Source organism: Plectropomus leopardus, chromosome 15, assembly GCF_008729295.1.
Source record: "Plectropomus leopardus isolate mb chromosome 15, YSFRI_Pleo_2.0, whole genome shotgun sequence".
Classification (NCBI taxonomy): domain Eukaryota; kingdom Metazoa; phylum Chordata; class Actinopteri; order Perciformes; family Serranidae; genus Plectropomus; species Plectropomus leopardus.
Window position 1 is genome coordinate 20,229,767 of NC_056477.1, and position 21,894 is coordinate 20,251,660.

General features: G+C 40.7%; 1 long non-coding RNA gene across 1 annotated transcript; it reads right to left on the bottom strand.

Annotated features, from left to right (window-relative positions):
• Positions 1–367: 367 nt before the first annotated feature.
• LOC121954276 lies at positions 368–19,922 on the bottom strand. The gene is made up of 3 exons (XR_006106559.1): positions 19,742–19,922; positions 802–942; positions 368–511 (listed from the first exon to the last, which is right to left on the bottom strand). It is a non-coding gene; the product is annotated as an uncharacterized LOC121954276 (long non-coding RNA).
• Positions 19,923–21,894: the final 1,972 nt, after the last annotated feature.

The window sequence follows — 21,894 nt, forward strand, 5'->3', positions numbered from 1 at the left end:
TGGAGCTTCAAATGTCTGTCTACATATATTTTTTTTAAAGTCATCACCATAGATTTATTATAATAACTAGATACCGGATGCCAACATGGCACCTATTCATTCAAATGGAACTGCGAACCTGGCACATACACCAAATAGAGTTTATAGCTTCTGGGTTTGTTTCATGGTAAGCAACTCACTGAATATGCACAGCCGTGTTTCTCCTACTGGCCCCACCCAGGAGCTCCCGCTCGACGCGTAGACTTACATTGTGATGACATCTTAATTTTTAAACCCCTTTTCCCAACTCCAGGAAAGTTTTAGAAATACAAAACTTCCATGTATCAAAAATTTGTAACAGAAAGTCATGAATTACCTTGTTTGCAGTTCGAGGTGTCCTGGCAAGAGTTTTACAGATATCTTTTTTACAACGGTGGCCTCTGGGGAAAATCCTTTTTGGGCTGCAGGGGATTTTTTTCACTGAAACATTGGCTGCAAGGCTTTGAAGCTTTCCTGGCGGCCTGGTCTTCACCTGAAAAGAAGATTTTAAAAAAATCCTCAACAATAACTTCCCCATATTGAATGAAGTGATTCATCTGATTAAATAAGTTTGTCTTTTTTTTTTTTAATTAAATCAACTTTCTTAATGAATCAAATGTAATTTATGGTGCTGGCTGCTGCAAATGGATCTGCTGCGAGCATAACTGGCTTGTTTTTAGCATGGAGCTGACTTGCAAACAGGGACAGCAGATAATATCACCTCTGTTTATCTCCACCTACACAAACAACCAGGAGGAAACCACAGCTACCTAACCTGCTTACCAGAGGTTGATCCATCACAGCAGGCCCGGACTTTGGGCGTGTGCCAGTAAGATTTGTTCCGAGTAGGAGCTCTTTTGTGTACCATTACAAGTCAATTGAGAGCTTCTGTTGTGGCGCCATCGTGGATAAGTCTTGTACTGTCTGAACAAAAACTGTGCAGAAATACCTCCCTTAAACAGAATGAAAAGACATGCATAAGAAAAAAACCTGTGCAGCATTCAAACGTTGATTTCGAATGTCAATGTCAATAAGCTTCGAACTATGCGGTTCAGTCCTATCTATGTGTGTGTTATACACACCCTCAAGCGCCACCTCTCCTCACGGAGCTCCCCCAAGAGGCTTCCAGGGCCTTACCTCATTTGCACTCATCACAGCAACTTGGGACTGAGTTGACAGGCTCATTTTCCCCACTCTGCATGGAGCAGCACAGCAGCAATGCCGAGGAACAACCAGGCACCCAGAGTGGTTTTATAATTAGCTACTTGCTCTCTGCCACTAATGTACATGGAGCAAGAGCCTCCTTCTGAGTGTGCATGGTCGGCAGGTACTCAACATGTGCAGGCCACCGCTGATGATAATAAGTAGGTGTATGGGGGTATATGTTGACTGAGGTCGCAGTGACAGGCTGGAGAGAGGTGAGAGACGGAGGCGGGCTGGGTTGCGATGGTGTTTAGATAGCGTTCGTCGTCTCGATGCTCAGCGGGTGAGAATTGTGCCTGGGGCCGGTGGCTGATTGCTTTGATGCGAAATGATTGTGTTTCACATGGCTCTGGAGGTGCACAGACCACAGGCACAGCCCTTGTCTTGTTGTCACATGGTCAGTCCGGCTCAGGTTAGCCTGAGTTGCACCTCACGGGTCCAGAGGGCCGGGGGCTGATGTAGCTGTTGGTACATACATGTGATACAGGGAATGAGAACTCAGCTGCAGGTTGCATCTCCAGATAATGCCTCAAGGTAAAAGAGCATGGTCCAAGCAAAGAGGTGAAAATGAAAAAGGGAAAAAAAGTCTCTCTGGGAAGGGTTAACAAGTTCAGTCCCTTAAGAACAGGGCCCTTCAACTCAGCGTATAGAGCAAGAGGACTGTCTGGTACGTGAAACTCAAGTGGTATGAAATGGTAAGAAATATCAGACTGTGGGGAGAAAAGCGAACTCCAGAAGTAAGTGAAATCTCCTGTTTCTGTTGTTTTATTTCTATTCTTTTCAATATTGACTTGGTTCTACAAGCCTTTTGTTGCAAGCTGTTCAACTTCAGCTATATTATTGCCTTCATAAAACGAGTTCATACTTGTGGGCTCGGGCTGCAATGGGGCCACACAGGATTACAATGTACACAGAATCTCGTCTCATCTCATCGTGCTTCCCTACCACTTCTATGCTCTTTTTTTTCCTGCCTCCACAGGACAGACAGCATCTGTTGTTCAGCCACGCTCATACAGCGGAGAGAACATCCAGTGAGTGTAGAGGTGGAAATGGAGCGATCAATTAGATTTTAACAAATGACTTTCTGTGTATTACCCAGCAGCTGTTAAATCGGTCAACCTTAGCACGCTCCCCTCTCTGAGGGGACGGAGGAGAGGGCTTGTCTGAGCTGCATGCTGTATCATGGAAAACTGCAGAGAAAGTCAGCCGTGGCCTCGGGCGGGAGTGTACTTCTCGTAGTGTGGCTTTGGACGGAGATGGAGGGACAGAGAATGGAGGATGGAGGTGGGTCAGTTGGACCCGAGAGGCCCACTCGTGGAGATGATATGGGGCCAGGAGATGGGCATGCTACATATGGAGGTCCACAGTTACCTCAGGCAAAGAGCAGCCGGGCCATTTGTTCACTTCCTCTACTCTTAAATATATAAATAAAAAATATCCCTTTGTATCTGCTACTCGCTTGCACACTCACAGGCTTGGACACACAACACATGCAGACGAGAGTGCATGAAGAGGCACACTTCAGAAAGGACAGACCTACTTTTAGTCCGACTAGTAACCCCAGTCTTTCAGGGCACAGCTCAGCGATTCAGCTCCCTAAATGATGTAGTTTAATGGTGAAGTGCTACTAATGGCTCAGCAGAACATCTTAAAAGGCCACTTAAAAGCTAGCAGGCCCATAAACTGCGTGACACACAGCAGTGGGATCTGACCACACAATACTCATTTTAGTTACTGACTGCACGGTGGTGTGTGTGTGTGTGCTGGAGATATGGAGGGAGAGAGAACGAGACACACACATAGGTGGTGGAAAAGGTGTGAGTGTATTTGTGAGCAAGACTTCACCATTTCGCTTGTGTTGTCGCCTCGCTCAGGGTATATTTTCCAATAGCCACCAGATTGGAAATAGGCGGGTACGGTTGGATGTGTGATGATGGAAGAAGGAAGTTATTCTCACCTTGGCTACATAGATAGATCCATAACGGCTCAGACGTCTGACATGCATGTCCTACTTATTCTAAGTTTCCTAGGAGGAAAAGAAGGACACAGTACTTAGAAAACCACTTTTTTCTGTTGCAATTCAAATAGCTGTAGACAATAGTTAAATCAGTAGAGAAGAACTGCATCTTTTCAGCTGCGCAGGCACTATAATCACAGAGCGCATTAGAGCAGAAAGCCTCTACTTATGGAAAGTACTGTAAAACGGTTGAGAAAGAGGTTGGCAAAGTCTGCCATTAAGTTTTGATAAGATGGTTGCCATGCTAACCTTTACGGAGACGGAAAAAAAAAGAATAAATAAAATCTGTCAGATAACCTTGAAACCGTTTTGTGGAGAGAAGAAGTTTCATGTAGGTTTGATCGCATGATTCCAAGTAAGTTTAGAGGACAATGTTTTGCAGAGGATTGTCTCAGCAGAAAGCAACAGTAAACATGCAAACTATCTAACTTCACTAAATTTATGATAAAGTGGTTTATTTGTAACAACCATCTATAGTTGGTTTAACAGCAGCTGGATGTTAAGTATTTATAACACACTGGTGATTTGTTTCTTACATGGTTTTTTTTTTTTAGTTTGCATGCTTTTCTATATTTTATCATTAAATGTGCATGACTGACTGAGTCATTTAATCCAGGCATTTCAAATCACCAAAATTAATAGCAAGCTTATAACAGATTGGATTCTGTCTTTCTGCCCACAGAGTTGTAGCAGCGGCGGAGAGAGGACATCCACACAACAAACATTGCTACTCTGACTCATCCTGATAAAGCAAAAAAAAAAAAAAAAAAATTTAATTTTGTATATGATGAGAATTACTCTCCAAATTCATTTCCACAGCAATTAATCTTGATGCCTCACCTATAATATGTGCTCTGCTCTTTGAAAGAGGTGATAAAATGCAAAATAATTGAATTGATTATTTAATATATTTTTATAATCACTAAGCTGTGATGGTTTTCTCTTTTTAATGGTGTTTCTTCCATCATGAGCTGCCTATGTGGTCTTTGTTGTTCAATAGCCTGTGGGCTTGCAGATATTTAATAAATATCCTTTTATTGTGCTTTACTCCATAGGTTAAGTATTGCCTCGTGTGCCCTTCATATCCCCCTCCCCCGTTCAGTCACCAGCCCCGAGCCCCATAACCCCATTGAGGTGCATTTCTTAATTAAACCTTTATTTATCTACTTGATTGGTATATAAGAGGGGACGGGGTTAAGTCTGACATTCTCTATCTTATATTGGGACTTGACTGGTTTCAGCCCCGAGGGAATAGGTCTTTATAATTTCAACATCAGGCCCACAGAGAGCTATAGTTTGCATAGGCGTGTAAGATAGGGGCTTAATAATAAGGAGGTGAGACAGCCAGTCATCCTGTGGAGGGATGGAAACTAATGAGCTGGGGTTTGTGAAACAGAGGAGGGGGTAGAGGAACAGAAGGTAGAATGAAAATGATAAACACAACAGAGTAATTCAGACCTGATAAAGATTCTATTGGGGTTTTTTTGTGGGGTTTTTTCCTACAAGATGAAATAATGCAAAAATGCATCAGTCTGGGGCTGAGTCATGGTGCCTTCACACGAGCGTACTATGGAAGAAAAGCAAGCTGTATTACCTTGGACGTTTTATTTCAGTGGGGCTGTGGGGCAGAAAGCAATTACACTAACAGCAGTGAAGAACAAATCTTCCTAAGGTGAACAACACTAGCTAAATTTCAATATTGGAATATTTGTTCAGCACTCAGGAGTTTGGGTGTGATGTATTTTTTTCATTTAGAACTTTTAGCCCTTGTATGAAATATGCATCAAACGTCACCACTTATTGGCTCAGTTCTCAGGACTTTTGTTGTTGGGTCAGTTGGCAAAATTATGTGACTAGACTGCACAAATTGCTGCTTTGCAGTTTGCTAAATTTCACCTCAATTTATTTTACCTTGATCATCATGTTTGACCATCAGTGGAGGGTCACAGGTTGCCTCAAAGCTTACGGGAGAATTTCAATCTTCCAGAGAAACTGCACAAAGTGAATGCATAATCTAAAAACAACAGCAGCAGAGAGACTGGGAAATTGGGCAAATAAGCTTTCCGGGGTGAAACAATTTTTCGTCAAGGTTTTAACTGAAAAATACTACCATTTAAGTTTTGAAGTCAAAGTACTTAAAGAAATTTACATTCAACCTGCATTAAAGGTTCTGTATACAGCAAGATATAGTAGAGTAATGGCATCCTGAGCAGGGAATGAAGTTACACCCCCTCTGTGTTTGTTGTAATCTGAGCTTCTCTGTTCTTTGTTCTGCTAGACGGTCTGGCAGTGTGTGCACGTTAGTGCATGCGATGTGTCTGTATCCCACTAGCTAGCTAATCACCACCACTCTGGGTGGTGGTGATTAGATACACTAGTCTTGGACTGTATATGTTTTTTACACCTTAATATCTGATATTTCACTGGGGTATATGGAATTTGATGGTATTCGTGTGAAGAGCAACCCCTGACCAACAGGGGAACAACCCCTATGTTACGCAAGCTCTTTTTCAGTTAGATAAAGAAAGATACAAAATCACAAAATGTCAAAAAAGCTATGTCCTTATGCCTATTTTTCCTTATTAAACAGAGAAATACAACCGTGCACCTTCTGAATTCAACTTTCTCTCTTTCACAAAACAACCAGCTTAACTGCCTTGTTAATTCATGTTAAAACACATCTTCACCAAAACAGTCTTGGTTAGTCTTGTTAGTCTTCTACTTAGTCTATTGTTCGAATAATCCCTATCTCTGCAATAAACCCTTAATTCAGTTAAGTCAAGTTAAATGTGAAATTATGTCGTTTTTCCCCACAGCCTCTCTGTCAGTGCTGGCCAGCTGCTTACAGCCCTGTGACGTTATCCCCACTTCGAACAATCATTCCTTACCTTAGTCTGAATTTAATAGAAGGGTGTCTGTTTTTGACAGTATTGACAATTGTACCATCAAAATGTTTTAATTCTTTGGTAACTACCAATTCTTTGGTAAATCACCCAAGCTTAGCCCATCATATACCCATCCTTTCGTCCCCCATTGACATATTATCACCTTATAAAACTGATATGGCTTATTTGCACATCCACTCATGGTGCAACATTATCGTTTGTATGGAGTCCATTTTTCTGGTGATAATGATAAAGTCCATTTATCTCTCTCTTTTTCGCTCTGTTTTAGTTCCCACCAAATCCTGAAGGAAATACGTGGCTCTGGCTCCACTACACTATATTGACCAGCTAGTTGCTAAATGTGTTTGTTGTTGCACAGAGAGAGTGCAGTGGGCAGAAATGCCGAGGTAGGTGCTAATTCTTCATGGATTTTGTACCGCATCTTCATGTCTTCTTTTGCATCACATCAATTCATCTGACCCATTGCTAATATAAAAATATTGAATGAGCTGCTTTAAGTGTACTTATACCTCAAAACTAAAAGTACTCATTGTGAGGTAAATTGTTGATGTAGGTCTCAACTGCACAGAATGCATTTTTTGGATATGTTTATTTTGCTTTATGTAAATTGCTTGTACATGTGCAGCTTTGGATTTATTGTATTTTGTCCACTTTACTCCTGTTTCAACACACAGTAACACTGGTGTCACATGGAGAAAAAAATACCCACACCTGGACATTACAACAACATTAAATTTCACAGAGCAAAAAACTGTACGGCTTTCTGTTTTAAACGTGCTCTTTGTCTAGCCACACGTCGCAGCAGGTGCTTTGCAATTACAGCTGATCGAAAAACACCTGCTGTCACATCAGTGATTGAAGTGTGGCCAGAAGTGCAGCATTTTTCAAAACCACCTAACAGCAGCATTTTACCCTATATAACCTGTGATATAATTAAATGTTCTTACATGGTTTGTGAATTGGGTTCTCTTATTCTTTAAATACGGTTAATGCAATTTTTTTTTTTTTGTGGGGGGGCGGCAGGGCATCAAGTTCATCATGCTCCTATTGGGTTGTCAGGGTTGCCAGCGACATTCACATCCTCGCCTTGCATTTGAGAAGGAGAAAATTGCTTCTTACATGTTCACAGCCCTAACCTGTTAGAGGCGTTTTCATGTTGCAGCTCAGCTAACGTCTCCCTTTTTTGTTGGATAGTTTAAACTAATTTACCAACTAATTTCACTTTACAGTTAGGTTCATGTAACAACAACAAGGCAAATAGATTCAAGAAACCGCTATTACCATAGCTACGTAGTTCATTTGAAACATGAAGACAACATGGAAGACACCTGCAAATTTACACATTCAGAATGGCCACAAATAGACCCCTTTTCACACAAATTTCCATGGACCTGTGTCATATACTTTCCATATATCGGATTCTGTTAATGTTTATACCCATATTCATGGGCTATACTTTGGGGGAATGCCTGGAACAACACCCCAAATCACCCATTTTGCACTTTTTGCACTACTAAAAATATGATCTCAGCTTGTGCCACTCAATCATTTGGATCTGTTGCACAGTTTCGTCGGTCCTACTAAATTTCATAGCTCTAAGAGTTATATGTCTGAAGATATTGACCCCTAAAAATGGCTTCCCAGCTAAGAGGGGTGGTCTCAAATATACACAATTAAACAAATGTTAACAAAAAGCTGTATCTGAGTCATTTTGTTCATCAAATACTAACAGGTATATTTTCAGCTATTAGGTTTCAGGTGCATTTGCATATAAATAAGAATCTCATGCATGTTTCACCTGGTTGTTTTATAAATTAGAGGAATGTTTTATCACTGTGTTTACACAAATTACTAATAAACTTTTGCCAGAATCAGAAAACTCAATCTCCCAACAATACTTTTATATTAACACGGAGTTCAATTTAACTTTTGCGTCTGTCTGTGTTAACAAAATTTGCTGTGAGCATCTTTGTAAAAAAGAAAAAAACACTACTTATTTGGCAGGGTGTCTACATTTGATTTATTCATGACTAAAAACTATTTTAATGAGCAGCAAACAAAATTCATCTCCTGATAAGTTTAGCAGACAGTTTCTTCAAAGACACGGTTATCTAGTGTTTCATATGCTGAAGACACAAACTGTAAAATTTTTTGGAACAACTTGATCTTAAGTGTGCAAATGTCTCAAGACCTATCACACTGTGCACTCCTTTTCCCTTTATCTGTTGATTGTTTCAACCCTGCTTCTGTACAGCAACTGGTGCTTCTTTTATGAACATCCCATAATATGATCTTTTCCAAACCATAACTGAGGGTTTTTGTGCCTAAATCTAACCACATGATAACCAAAGCACTGTTAAAACGTAAAGTTCCACTATTTTAAATGATGGGCAAAACGTTTCACGTCAATTTGGCTACAACAATGGGAAATTCCGTCTTCCTCACAGGATGGAAATTCATCAAATGTTTCTATTATATTTTTACATTAGTGGTTATGTTGAAGTGCTCAAGGGCATTACAAGGGCATACATTAGCTAAATTTGGAACAATACATTTCTTTTCCTCACAATAATAATAATAATAATAACAACAATGTCAATACTATTAATATTAACAATTATAATAATAAACTTTATTTATAAAGTACCTTTCAAAAATCACTAACAAAGTGCTTTTCATTGCAAACACAATGCAGAGCATAACTAAAGCACAGAGAGAATTAGACAAACTAAGAGCCAAAGCTAAGCATAAAGGAAAGCACAGAGAAAAAAAGTTATAAAGCGTAAAGGAAATCACCATGAAGCCTTTTTTAAAAAAGCTTTTCTTTTAAAGTGAGAGTTTGCAGCCCTGATCTCCTCAAATGTCTCGGTTCTTCTCGGCCAAAGTCTAAGAGCTCTGACCGCAAAGGCTTTATCACCTTTGTGAATTAATCTGGACCTTGGAACAACAAGACGCAACATATCCGAAGATCTCAGGGTGCAGGAAGGGACACAGGGCAGTAGGAGATCAGATAAGTAACTTGGATCGAGGCCTCGCGGGGCTTTGTAAGTAATTAATAATGCCATGAGATCAATTCTAAAAGCAACAGGTAGCGAGTGAGATTGATGTTGTTTAATATGGTTCCTGACACATACATAAAATAAACTAAAAAAAAAAAAACTCTGCTTTTGACCAAGTGCCCCCTGTAGAAATACTAACAATTGCTTGTTGGTTGCCAAACCGACTAACAATTACCAGCCAGACACCAGAAGAAAATGCTGGTATTGCACAGTACCGCAAAGCACAAATATGTTACATTTGCTCATTTCACATGAATAATATCAAAGTTTCTTAAATAGCTTATGAACTGATTTTTCATCGGAAGGTGGAGGGGATGGTGAACGGCATGTCACTTAGGAAAGACACCTGGCAAGCAGCAGACCTCTGCGGACGTTGTGATTTATCGAGTCATTGCAGTTTTTTCTTCGGTGACATGGTTGTTTTGTAGCGACCTGTTGCTGTAATTCAGCGGAGACAGTGCTAAGTGAAAGGGGTTGGTTCATAACATTGCTGCATTTATAGACAGTATTATGTCCCCAAAACAGCAAAACAGGGTATTTTGAGCCAAAACAGAATTTTCTTAACCAAAGCCAGTGTTTTTTGCATCTAAACCTAACCACGCTTTAACTGAAGCGTTGTTAAAACATACGATTTCAAGATATCTGCTACAAAATTAAATGCAAACGTAATATATCCATGGTTTGCAGAAACACGCAATGCCAACCTTCAACTTTGCAGATCTATAAAGTTTTCAGCCTCTTTTAACTCATTGTTTGGTATTATATCCAAAACAAAGATAATAGTTGAGTGTCACTTATATAACAAACCCCTTATTGAAAATTGTTATAAAATTGCCAGCGATTTCTTCGGAAATAAGCTCAGAAAAGTTGATTGTACTGATTGTACCTGCCCAATATGAAACATCAGAGAAGCAAACAGGTGCCTATTGAAGATAGTGCATCATTTTCCTACTGAACTGTTGGTAGATCAAACTAGAGCTGACAGGTCAATGAATATTGGATTTATTCTCATAAAATGGCCAAATACATGACTCAAAGATGCCGATGGTTTACTGAATGGAAGTTGGCATTTGTTTGCTGACACATTAGTTAACACACACTTAAACCAATGTTGCAGAGCAGTGTTTCTATCAGTTTTCTAACAATAGATAGATAAAATCCATTCATCATCTATTGATTTGTTGTGTTACTCATCAGGTTTATCATAAATTACAGTTGATAAAAGTACTCATGTAATAATAAGTATTGTTTAGTCTGTCATTTGCACAGTTACAATACAGTGTTATTTAAATATGTACTATATCAATGTAGACTTTGCATTAGCTCATTATTATGTGTAACATCAGCTCTTGTGCTCTCTGGTGGAGTGTTTAATTTATCAATAGTACTCCCAGGACAAACTATTTCCACACAGGTTTCGTACATCTGCTCAGCCCCTGGTGGCCGAGATGAGATACTGCATTAGACCTAAAAATAAATGCCAAGTAACCTCTCATTAAACATTCCTCCATCCCTCCCAAACCAACCACCCCAGCTACCCTCCTCACCCCCTGCAGAGAACAGCTTAGGTCATTACAGTGTGCTGTCAAAACCTGTGACCGCTCCGCGTTGGAGCCGCCAGGATTAAGGGCTGTGAAAACAAGAACAAGGAGGGAAAGGAGGTGAAAGCTGACAGAGGGAGCAAGGCCTTAAATATTTTCCTCTTTCTTCCCTTCTTTTTTCCCCTGTCACAGTTGACCGCGTGCTGATTCTTGCAGCTACTTTGCGGCGGACTGCACTAATGTGAAGGGATATGGAGTCACATGGAAAACATGGAGAAGGAGGCTGGTGCCCCGAAAGTGAGGAGCAACTATCTCCTGAGTGTTGAGAGCAGCTGTCATTGCACCATATGATATCTGATCCTATTTTGTATCGTTGAAAATAAAATCTCAGATCAATATTGTTGCAAAAGTTGAGAAAAACCACGGTTCATTTGGTAGCGAACTTTGCTGCGCTGCTGGAGCTATAAAACTCAAAATGTGTACAGAGGCTGTGTTTTCGCTGCAGCAGCCATGGGTTCAATTCCAGCCCGTGGCCCTTTGCTGCATGTCATCCCCTCTCTCTCTCCTCCCTTTCACGCTTCATCTGTCCTGTCTATTAAAAGGCAAAAAAGCTACAAAAATAATCTTTAAAAAAGAACAAAAAAAGACTTTGCACTCCCAAATCTTGAAGATTTCTCTGCAGACCTGAGTTTCCCACACGTCGATTTATTTGTGACAGCCTGTCACAATATCAAAATTGTCGCCATGTAATTTCTTTATATTTTGAAGCATGACTGTTTATTTAGAGTGTTGGAATATGTGAACTATTCAATTAATCAGAGCACCATACTCTCGGAGAGCAGGGAGTATATTCTTAGTACAGACGGAGCAGCATAACGTGAGGCACAGTGAAAATGAAACTTAACTGTTCATTAATTCACACAGAAATTGAACACTCTACTTCTTAGAACAACAGTACTCTCATGTTAGTGTTTTCTATCATTTTTCCAACCTTTTTTTTTTCTCTAAGATGGAAACCGTGCACCCTGTTGCCCGGCGATGGCTCTAACCTGACGGTGCAGCTGCCCCTCTCATCGATCTGACCACAAACTGATCATCAGACCAGTTCTCCACCCCACAACTCGAATTTAACAAACTGCTGCTGAGGGTAAAACCTCCCACAAAGAGTTCTGGATTCACAGAGGGAAGACAGACTGTTCACAAAAGGAAAAAAAACACACACAAAAAAAAGTCCGCTATCACCAGCTACCGCCATACATAGATAATAATTTTGTTTCTCAGAATTGACCTGCAGTCAAATCACCCAGACGATGTCAAGTGGTTCCTTTGAAATAAAATAATAGCAATAATATTTTTTGCTGCAGCTAAATAATAACATATTGAGCTGTTAGTAGCAGGCAGAGATGCTGACCTGGGTCATATCATTTCAAGTAAGTTCCTGCATTTCTTCTTACCTGCTTAGCACACTAAATGAATGATAAAGCCCAAATGAATGAAATAAATTTAATACTGTTTCGTTAATTGTTTCTGATTTCTAACTTATTTGACAGTGTATGAACTACTGAGATGCAGCAGACCATGAAAATCTGGTCCATGCTTAAGACAAACACTTTTGACAGCTGAGATCTGGATAAGATGCAACAGGATGTTAGGGGGTGTCTGTCCTTGCATAGGAGGAGAGTGTGTGTGTGTGTGTGTGTGTGTGTTTTATTTGCATTCAGAAATTGTCAAGGTTGACAACAACAACAAATTGCATTCTGGATCAGATGCGTAGGGGTTGAAGGGTTGAGGCAGCATTCTTGCATCAGATCTGTGTGTGCGTGTGTTTTTCTTGCTGTATATATGTGATGTTATCTGAAAAGAGAGATCAAGCAATGCAGGTGTCAGCAGGCGTGGGGAGAATATTTGACTTTATCTCAACCGTTTACTTCTATGTTGACACCTTCAGGAATTTTCAATTTCAGCCCAACAAAAGATCATCCTCTGCCTTTCCCTTTTCGCCTGGGGGGGAAGTACAATATTCCTTTTTTGTAAAAGCACAATCCAAACTGGATGCATTCATATTTAATCAACTCCAGCAAACTGGACGGCATAAATCTGAACCATGACTCCATTACCCACCAACATTAATTTGAAATGAGTGTAAAATCATTTGTCTGTTTGGACCTGCTGCCCTGTGGAGTGGGCCTGTTTGGTGTTTTATTTACCGTCACCTCCGTGCCCAGAACTCTGTTAATCCTCTGTTTGTGTTCAAACACCTTAGCTGGTTGCTCTGCGTCAGTCCGTCTCCATGCTGGCTGCTGTGAGCGGTCTGTGTAGCTGCCAGTGGAGCTGATCTGGCAGGCGGCCTGCTGTTGGGGACGATGCCTGATTTCAGAGATGTGTGACAGTGGATAGTGGATCAGTATTGTCTGTCTGCCCTGCTGCCTTTCTGTTCATCTGTCTGTCTGAATATTTGTCTATGAGTTACTGTGCACGTCTACTTCTCTGTCTCTCCATCCGTCTGCCTGCCTGTCCGTCTCCGAGTTAACAAGGAAGTCTTCATAAAAAGCATTATTCATTTGGCAAGCTTTCCTTTGTTTGATTTATTCATGACATGAAAATATATTTAATCAATACAAAGATCTTTTCCTGAAAGGTTTTCAAGACTCTCTAGAAGCCTGAACCTTTAAAACCTGGATGGACATAAGTTTTTCTTGTGCTGCAATCAGATGCCTTTCACAAGCTATTTTGCCCTTTGAAATTGAGCAAATTGGTTTGATTTCTTTCAAAACAATTGGGGGGAAAAGGCAATGACCAACTTGGCAAGGAAACGTCCGACAAATTGCAAAAAATTAGTAAGAGAAAAATATGTTTTAAAAAAGGGGAGAGAATTATTAGAAAATTATCCCCCAAAAAAGGGAAAAAGTGTCAAAAAAAATATTTAGAATCATTACAACTATATATTTAAAATGATGTTACATGTCAAATTATGTTTGGTTTATTTTCTTCTATTTTTAGTTTAGTTTTAGTTTTTTCCTTTTCTTTATTTGCTTTTTTTTTTAAGCTTTTGTTTTTCCACGTTTTTGAAAGAAAACAAACCAATATGCTTAGGATTCAAAGATTCAACACAACTTTCACTTTTCCACAAAACTCCGCTTTCAACCTGTCGCCCCCTGTAGGCCGCACATGACCCTGCTCCACGGGCCTTTCAGGGTCATCAGCAGTTCTGGCTCAGGTCCCTCCCCTCACCCCGCTCCTGAATGGTACCCCTGATTATCTCATAGTTTTGCTGGATATTCCCTCATCTCCTCTTTAAAAGGGCCGCATTACTTCCAGCTCCCCAAACTTGTCAAAACCAATTTGCTTTCCTATTATTCCCTCAACTGATTCCACCATGACCCCTCCTCGCAGCCCTCCCTCCACAAATCCTCGACCCTCTGCTTCCCTCAATCGAAACTCCCAACACGACCTGCACAACCCCTAAACTCCCTCCGCCCCCGTCCTGTGGACTCCTGTGAAATTTTTTTTAGCCTGCGACCTCCTCTGTACCACTCTTATCTGTCTAAACGCTGCGGAGAGTTTTCTTTCATCTCTGAGCGAACCTTTGGAAGGAGCACAGCAAACGGTGGTGAATGAGTCCGTCACACACACACATACACACTAACAGGCCTTTGTGAGAATGAAAGCAGACAGTGAGTCACCGACTACTAAATAAAACCTGTCTAATAGAGATCAACGAACCTGAAAAACTTTTCTTTTTTTTTTTTTTGCCAGCGCGGGCAGCACTTGCACCATCATATCCTGCACAGCCCCCCTTCCCTGCACCCGCCCCATCCCTCTCCCGTCAATTAGCGCCTCACCAGTGACAACACAGAGGATCTTCATTAGCGGAGAATGCTCAATTATATCAGTTGATATTCCTTTCCAAAACTAATTATCCCAGTTGCATGGTACGGCTGACTGAGCCTGCCCTCACCCCGGGGCGCAGCGGTTACTGATGTGATTTGGTTTTGGCTCCAAGGTCTGCTTTCCACTCCTCTCTTTTGTTATCCTCCTTTCCCTCTACACTCATTCAACACAGTCAGCACTCCCACCTCAGTATAGCCCCTTTTCCCTTTCAATGATACTTTTTGGCCCTCTATTTAAAGTCTTTCATGAAGCATTTTACCATTAAAACTAAGCGCCCAGATCTTATTCCTCCTGTAAGACACACAGAATTAGCAGAACTGTGGTAATTCTACAAAAAGCTCATCACAGGAGCCCCCTCTCTATATAATGGCATCCTGTGGGGGATAGCATAAATAGACAGCTCCTACCGCAGCTATAGCTGAAACAGAAATGGTGCAAACACTGTCTTCTCAAGAGAGGGGACTGGGAAGGAGGTGAAAACTGCAGAGAACATATGGTGAAGATGCTTAATGCCGTATATTGGCTCAAAGCATGTTTACTTGGAAAGCATCCACTAATGAACAGCCATGACAACTGAAATATGTTGTTTATAAGGAAGATTGCTCATGGAATTTGTTTGCACAACAGTGTCCTTTGTGTTGCTGATTTTCTTTGAATTAAAAAGGAGGCAATAATAGGCTCAGATAATTATCATACTGTGTACATCCTGCAATTATGCTAAAACATCTTAATAGCCAGTGGTTCAGCTGGTTAACCGAGTTAATCAGTGCAGAAACGGAGGGCGAAAACAGGAGAAACTGTGAAATTCACGTAGCAGGGATTAAATTGAACAGACGGGCTTAATTTTCTTTCATCTCAAACACTTTACTCCCATTCTAATCACTTTCTCCTACATTTTTTGACAAGGTTTAATAAAAGAAATATCCAAATATGCTGCACACCTTTTGGAGTCGATGCACTGTGTTTCCGGTCGGCTTCAGGTTCTCTCGGTGGGCTCCGCGCTGCCCTCAAGCCAGGGACCGGCCTCACAGAAGGTGGGCTATTTAGTCACATTTCAAAGTAGCTCAGGCAGGGGAACACACTCATTACACATAATTCTTCTTCTCCTCTTTCCCCCCTGGCTCCCTCTTTGGTCCCCCCCTCACCCACTCTCGCTCTCTGTTTCTCTCCTCCTCCCTGTTTGACAGACCAAAAGCCCTCACAGTCCTCCGTCCGGACTCCGGAGGTAGATCACTTTAATTCTGCTTCACGGATCTTTTTCAAAAAGACCCGAGACCCGGAGACCTCAGAACCGGTGACCGCTTGGTGAACCTGGACCGACCAGCCAGGACTCAGGCGCTTGTAAACACAGCCAACGTCTCACACGCTCTCATCTCCCCCCCGAGCGCTTTTGTTCCCTCCCCACAATGGCACAAGCAATTGAAGTTGAGCAGAGTGTGTTCTTTTTAGCTCGCATGTGTTTGTTTGTTTTTGCCACCGCTGGTCAGCGTGTCCGTCCGCGTCAGTTATAACGGCTGTCACTTAGCCGAGAGCAGCTGATCAATGATTTAAAGGTAGATTGTTGCTCTGGACACACAACTCATTCCTTTTTTTTTTTTTTTTTTTTTTTCCCGCTGTTGGTTATTTGAGGGACTGCATCCAAAGCTCGGTGTTGCCAAGATAGTCTGACCCGTTCTGGGACAACTGAAAACTGCTTTTTCTCCAGGCGGAGGGGGGGGACTGTCCTAGATGAACTGGTTTGCTTATGTGGGCCAGACCTGGATTCCACCAATGGTTCATAAGTTCATTTCCCTGTTTGGGAGGAGTCTCCCACCACAGCTATCTGCTTGATGTCATCATCCTAATTTACGCAGAGGTGATCTGGGCACAACAAAAAACTGATCATCACTGAAAAACACAATTGAGTATGCTTTTTTGCCTCTCGTATTGACCGGACTAATCAGTTCTGCTGCAGACAAACAGGCCACGCAATCAATACACCAAGCAAATTATTATTATTTTTTTTAATACAACAGACAATCTCTCATCACAAATGTGGAAGCGTGACGGTTTGTGACAGCCGGCAAGTTTCTCAGAAAGACGTCAATCTTTCCAGGGCACACACTCCACAACTGATAAATCCTCTCTGATAACAGTGAAAACACAGACAAATCTGCACGCACACCAAAAATAATCACGGATGTGTCAGTGTGCGAGACATTCGGTGGCATTCACAAGAAGCGAAACCTGTCGGCTTTACTTTAGAAACCACTGTAGGCACAAGTTTTCTACAGCCTCGCTGCCTTCGCACAGCCTCCCTTAAAGGGCAGCTGGCTCATCCCTTTGATGACTGACGGTGGGATTTGCGGTGATAATGTCTTCAGGTGCCAGAGGATTGGGATTAAACATACTCCAATTTAAACAGCAAAGTTGCCATGGCGATGACCTTCAGTTTTAGTTCAGTACACAGGGAATACAGCGGCTGGTGTTATTGTCCAGAGACGCTCCCAATTCAGCGGGGGGCTTTGGCCATGATTGCACTTTCAAATCCTCCCATCAAATTAGAAACATTGTCCTACAACATGTGATGCAAAGCGCGGATGACATTTCACACCTCAGAGAAAGGGAAATTGCACAGTGCGCAAACATTGCCACTCATGTGAATCATGACCGTAACACTGTTGAACAGTCTGACTTGAACTATGAGCCCTAAAAGATAAACTTCAGACACCCCCGCCTACACCTCAGCAGCACCTTGACCCAATGACCCTCCGTCAGCCCTTAAGGTTTATGCAAACCTTCCCCTCCCGTCCTAATTAAGGTGAAAGAAGCCTTTCAAATAAAGCTGATGAGGGCTGACGTGGGGCCGTTTCTCTTGGCTGTCTGAGGATGTGAGCACCCAGAGCGGGGCTCCGGCTGAACGGGCCTGGAGACTCACGGTTTGGGGTCATTGCCTATCCCCCTCCAGGGCAGTCTGTTCACACTCTCACACCTGCCTGTCATAGGTGAGAGCAGCAGGAGAAAGAGAGGAACGGAAAGAGAGGCGGAAGCAGCAAGAAGCAAGGGGAGAGAGTTTTCGCATTTTTAAATAAAGTACAGACCCCAGCAGAGAGCAATAAAACAGTGCAATTATTATCACTATCGACTCAAGCCAATCTCAGCAGTACCCTTGAGGCGTGGTTGGTCAATATGAATTGCAACAGTCTTGTGGATTTGACAGCAGCTGCTGGAGTCAAAAGTGTGGCTGGACTGCCCTGCGGTGGAGGCAGAGGGAACTACAAGAGCAGATATGCTGGGAGTAAGATGCTGCTGCAGGTGTACACACCATAGACTCTCTATGGTACACACTCACACATAAATACATAGATACAGTTATGTTATGGGAGAAAGTGTGACTCTTATCCATTATCTAAGAACCCATTTTCCATGTTAACTCAAATGTCTAACATGCTGCTAGTATCTTCAGTCTATTCGTGTTTATTATATTGGCAGTTTATGCATCTTCATTTTACTAATGTTTCTCAGTGAGCCATTCTGTGAGCAGTGAATATGATCAGCGCAACAGATGTCAGTGTCCTCAAAGTATTCATACATGTTACGATCATGATCATAATATGTCAACATGGCTCAGCCTGAGAGCAGCTGTCGTATGCCAGCTGTTATAGTTGGGTTTGCAAATATTGTGGTAGTGTGAAGACGCATTTAAATGTGCCACCTCATGTGGGTGAGTGTGCTCCATCAATTGTTTTGATAAAAAAAAAAAAAAAAATTCACTGGAAGAATTCAGATTTTTTTTTTTTTTTGCTTCAAGCATTGCCTTGGTTTTATTCAATTTACATAAAAAGCTCTCATTTTATTGCCATGAAGTCAGGTCCAGCCAAAAACTTCACAAGTCTTGTAGTTTAATATGACATTTAACATTATCTCTTTAATATATATTCACTCATCTTTTCACTTTTATAGCTTTTCTTGACACTATCTCAAATTCTTCATGGAAATTACTATAATTTAAATGCAGGCTACATGTTTTCCTGTTGCTCTCTTTCCTGTTTGGTTCAGTTGGTCACGTTCACGTTATTGCGTTGCCAAACATTTAAAAAAAATAAGAAATTAAGCTTAAGTATTTCAGTAAACCAAAGTAACTTTAGGTTGTATTGCTGACACCATATGAGAATCACTGGGCCTATATAGCTTATTTGAACATTTTATTGTAATATGCTATAAACTGATAATTACCATTAGTTTGATAAATATTTTTTATGTGATACTGTGGAGTTATCCTCTTTTGTTTTTACTCAATTGCATGACTGGTTAGTAAGAATGTGAAAAGCACACAGGAAATTATTTCTGCTCAAACAGACTTATTTTCAGGCAAATAAATTGTACGAGAGGGGCTGAACCACTCCAGTGGAGCTTTTCTTGTTTGATAAGCTTCTTTCGAAATGGAAAATTATTTTTAACTTAGCATGTTAACATTTACTAAATAGCACAAAATGCAAGGTAGGACAGACTTGAAACTGATGGCCATGTCATTGGTTCTGTAGGTATTTGGTCATAAACCTATGTAGGCTACATATTTTGACCTGGTGATGGCGCTATAAGAAAAGTCAGACGTCCAACAAATTTACTACAATTCACCATGATGGGGGACATGAAAGTGGACACTAAATTTCCTGGCGATCCATCCAAAAGCTGTTGATATTTTTAGTCAAATCTCAAATGTAAAACTCCTCGTGATGCTGCAAAAGATGCGCAAATTCAAGTCTTACAAATCACACCATGGAGCCCTTACGGCCAAATCAAACTTCCTATAGAAATCACGGCACTGTGCACACAACTGATCATCAACAAGCTCCGTCCTCACTAAAGGACGACGGAACTAACCAAAAAAGAGACACAACTGAAACATACAAAAATGCCTCTTTAGATGACGCAATTTAAATACCTCGACACTAGAATAAAACAATCGCCATGACAGACCGTGAAGATGTTTAAACTCCACAACAGCTGCAGCCACAAACAAACCAACAAATTAAAGCAAAAGACACAACTACTTTTGGAGCGTGCACACACGCACACGCGCACACACACACACACACACACACACACACACTCACCGTTACTCACCTGTGTAAAAAGTCTCGTGCACAGCTCGTTCACTCTCAAAGTGTGGCTGGTGTGTCCAGTTCCCTCAGCCACTCTGTCCCAGTATATCCAGTCCCAGTCCCACACCCAGTCCCTCTGTCACACCGAGTTTCCAAACAAACAGAAAGGGTTCACACTCCGCACCGCTGGAGGTCCACCATGAGCATTTTAGCGTTTAGCATGTTAGTCACACCCAGCATGCACCTGTTGGGTGTGTTTGGTTTGAAACGCCGACCGTGCTGACCACGTGACGCATTGAACGCGTGATTAATTAAAGTGAACGCAACCTTTTTTAGTCTACCAGTGCCACTGTACAATAGGCCAAACTTTAATCCATAATGATGGAGTCGCTGATGATATGTCCTTATTATTTGGCCAACTTGCAAAAGATGCAAAACCAAAGTGTAAAGACATAAAGTATGTTACTTAACCCTTTGAAACCTGAATTGACAATAGTTGTCAACAAGAAATGTCATTGCAAATGCAAATTGCAAGAAGTTAGTTGATTTGGAAAACATTTTTTAAAGCTAAAAATGAAAAAAAAAAAAAAAAAAAGTTTTTTACTCTTCACGCACTTTTTTGCAGTTCATTTTCTTGTTTGTTTGTTTTTGTTTGCTTGCTTACTTTTTTTATACTAACTTTTATTTTCCCTCTTTTTTAATAATAATTTTCAGGTAATTTCTTGTACTTTTATTTTTAGATTATTTTTTGGCTTTTTTTTTTTTTTTTTGGCTTTATTGATAGGACACCTCAGATAGATACATGGGAGACAGAGTGGTAAAAGTGCCACAGGCTGGAATCAAACCTGGCCCGCTGCAGAGGACTCAGCATTCGTGGGGCACACTCTCTACCTGGTAAGACAGAGGGTTTTTCTTTTTTACATTTTACCAATTTATTGAAAATTTTTTTGGGTCATTTCTTTTTAGGTTGTTCAGTGCCTTTAATCCATGTTGAAAATATCAAGCCATGTTACTCATGTTTAAAGAGTTAAGTAAAAGTAGAATTACTAATGTTAAGAAATACTTTTAAAAAAATAGGCTATGAGTGAACAAAAGCGACTTTGATACACTAACAAAAGTTAATGAAATTCCACATTTCCCCGTCACATATGAATACAGGACACATACTGTATATTAAAAGCCTACAGGACACACTCACACAAAACACTTTCGTACATGCACTCAAACATGTCTTACAACATTTATAGCATGGCTAGAAAAGATGAGTGAAATGAGGTCACTCAACTGACAGTTTTCTGCAGGTTTCAAGGACATTTTCATTTTAGGGCTGAAATGATGACATACACAAAGAGTCAGTAACAGAAAGACGTGTGCATTAGTTGTATTTACACTGAATTATGAATGTTGACATTTTTTCATTTGGTCTGTAAATCCTGTGTTTGTTATGCTGTGCCATTCAATGGTAGAATACTTCCTTATTATGTTAGCCTATATACAGGTAAGAAAGGATCGACATCCCTAATTTCTTTAGATTCAATTACATTTAAATTGTATTTTTTCCATATGTAATAAGAATTGCATAGAAAATAAGTACAAGAATCCACAAAAGATATGACTGCAGTTTGCTAGGTCTTATTGTAATTACTGTAACTTCTCCCTTGTGCATTTTTAATGTTACAACTAATGTAATGTTTAAAGACACCAGCAGATGAAGATTTTGTATTTAAAATACATTCACACCAGAAAAAAAAAAAATCCTAACATGAGCTCCAACAGAATAACTGCAAAATGAAATTACACAATCAAAAGTATTTGTCACCAAATGGACGTTTTGTATACAGTATATACAGCATTCTCTACCTATAGGCTTCCTTCATTGAGGTGTGCTTTTTATAAACCTGATAATTCTTTAAGTGACTTCAAACGCAGTGGATTAACCTCATCCGTGTAACGCACCTGGCCTGGAGCATGTAAAAGGTTTATGTGGATTTGTGAAGTGTGAGACGTGTTTTCTCACCTTCCAAAATATCTCACACAGCTCGTCAGATGTGTGATTGACAGGAAGAAGTGAGGACACACCAGCTGATTGAACTCTTAGTGCCATATTTAGCCCTCAGGAACATCTGCTGCAACGTACCTTGAAAGATGATTAGTAAGAACTCAAAGAGATAGTCT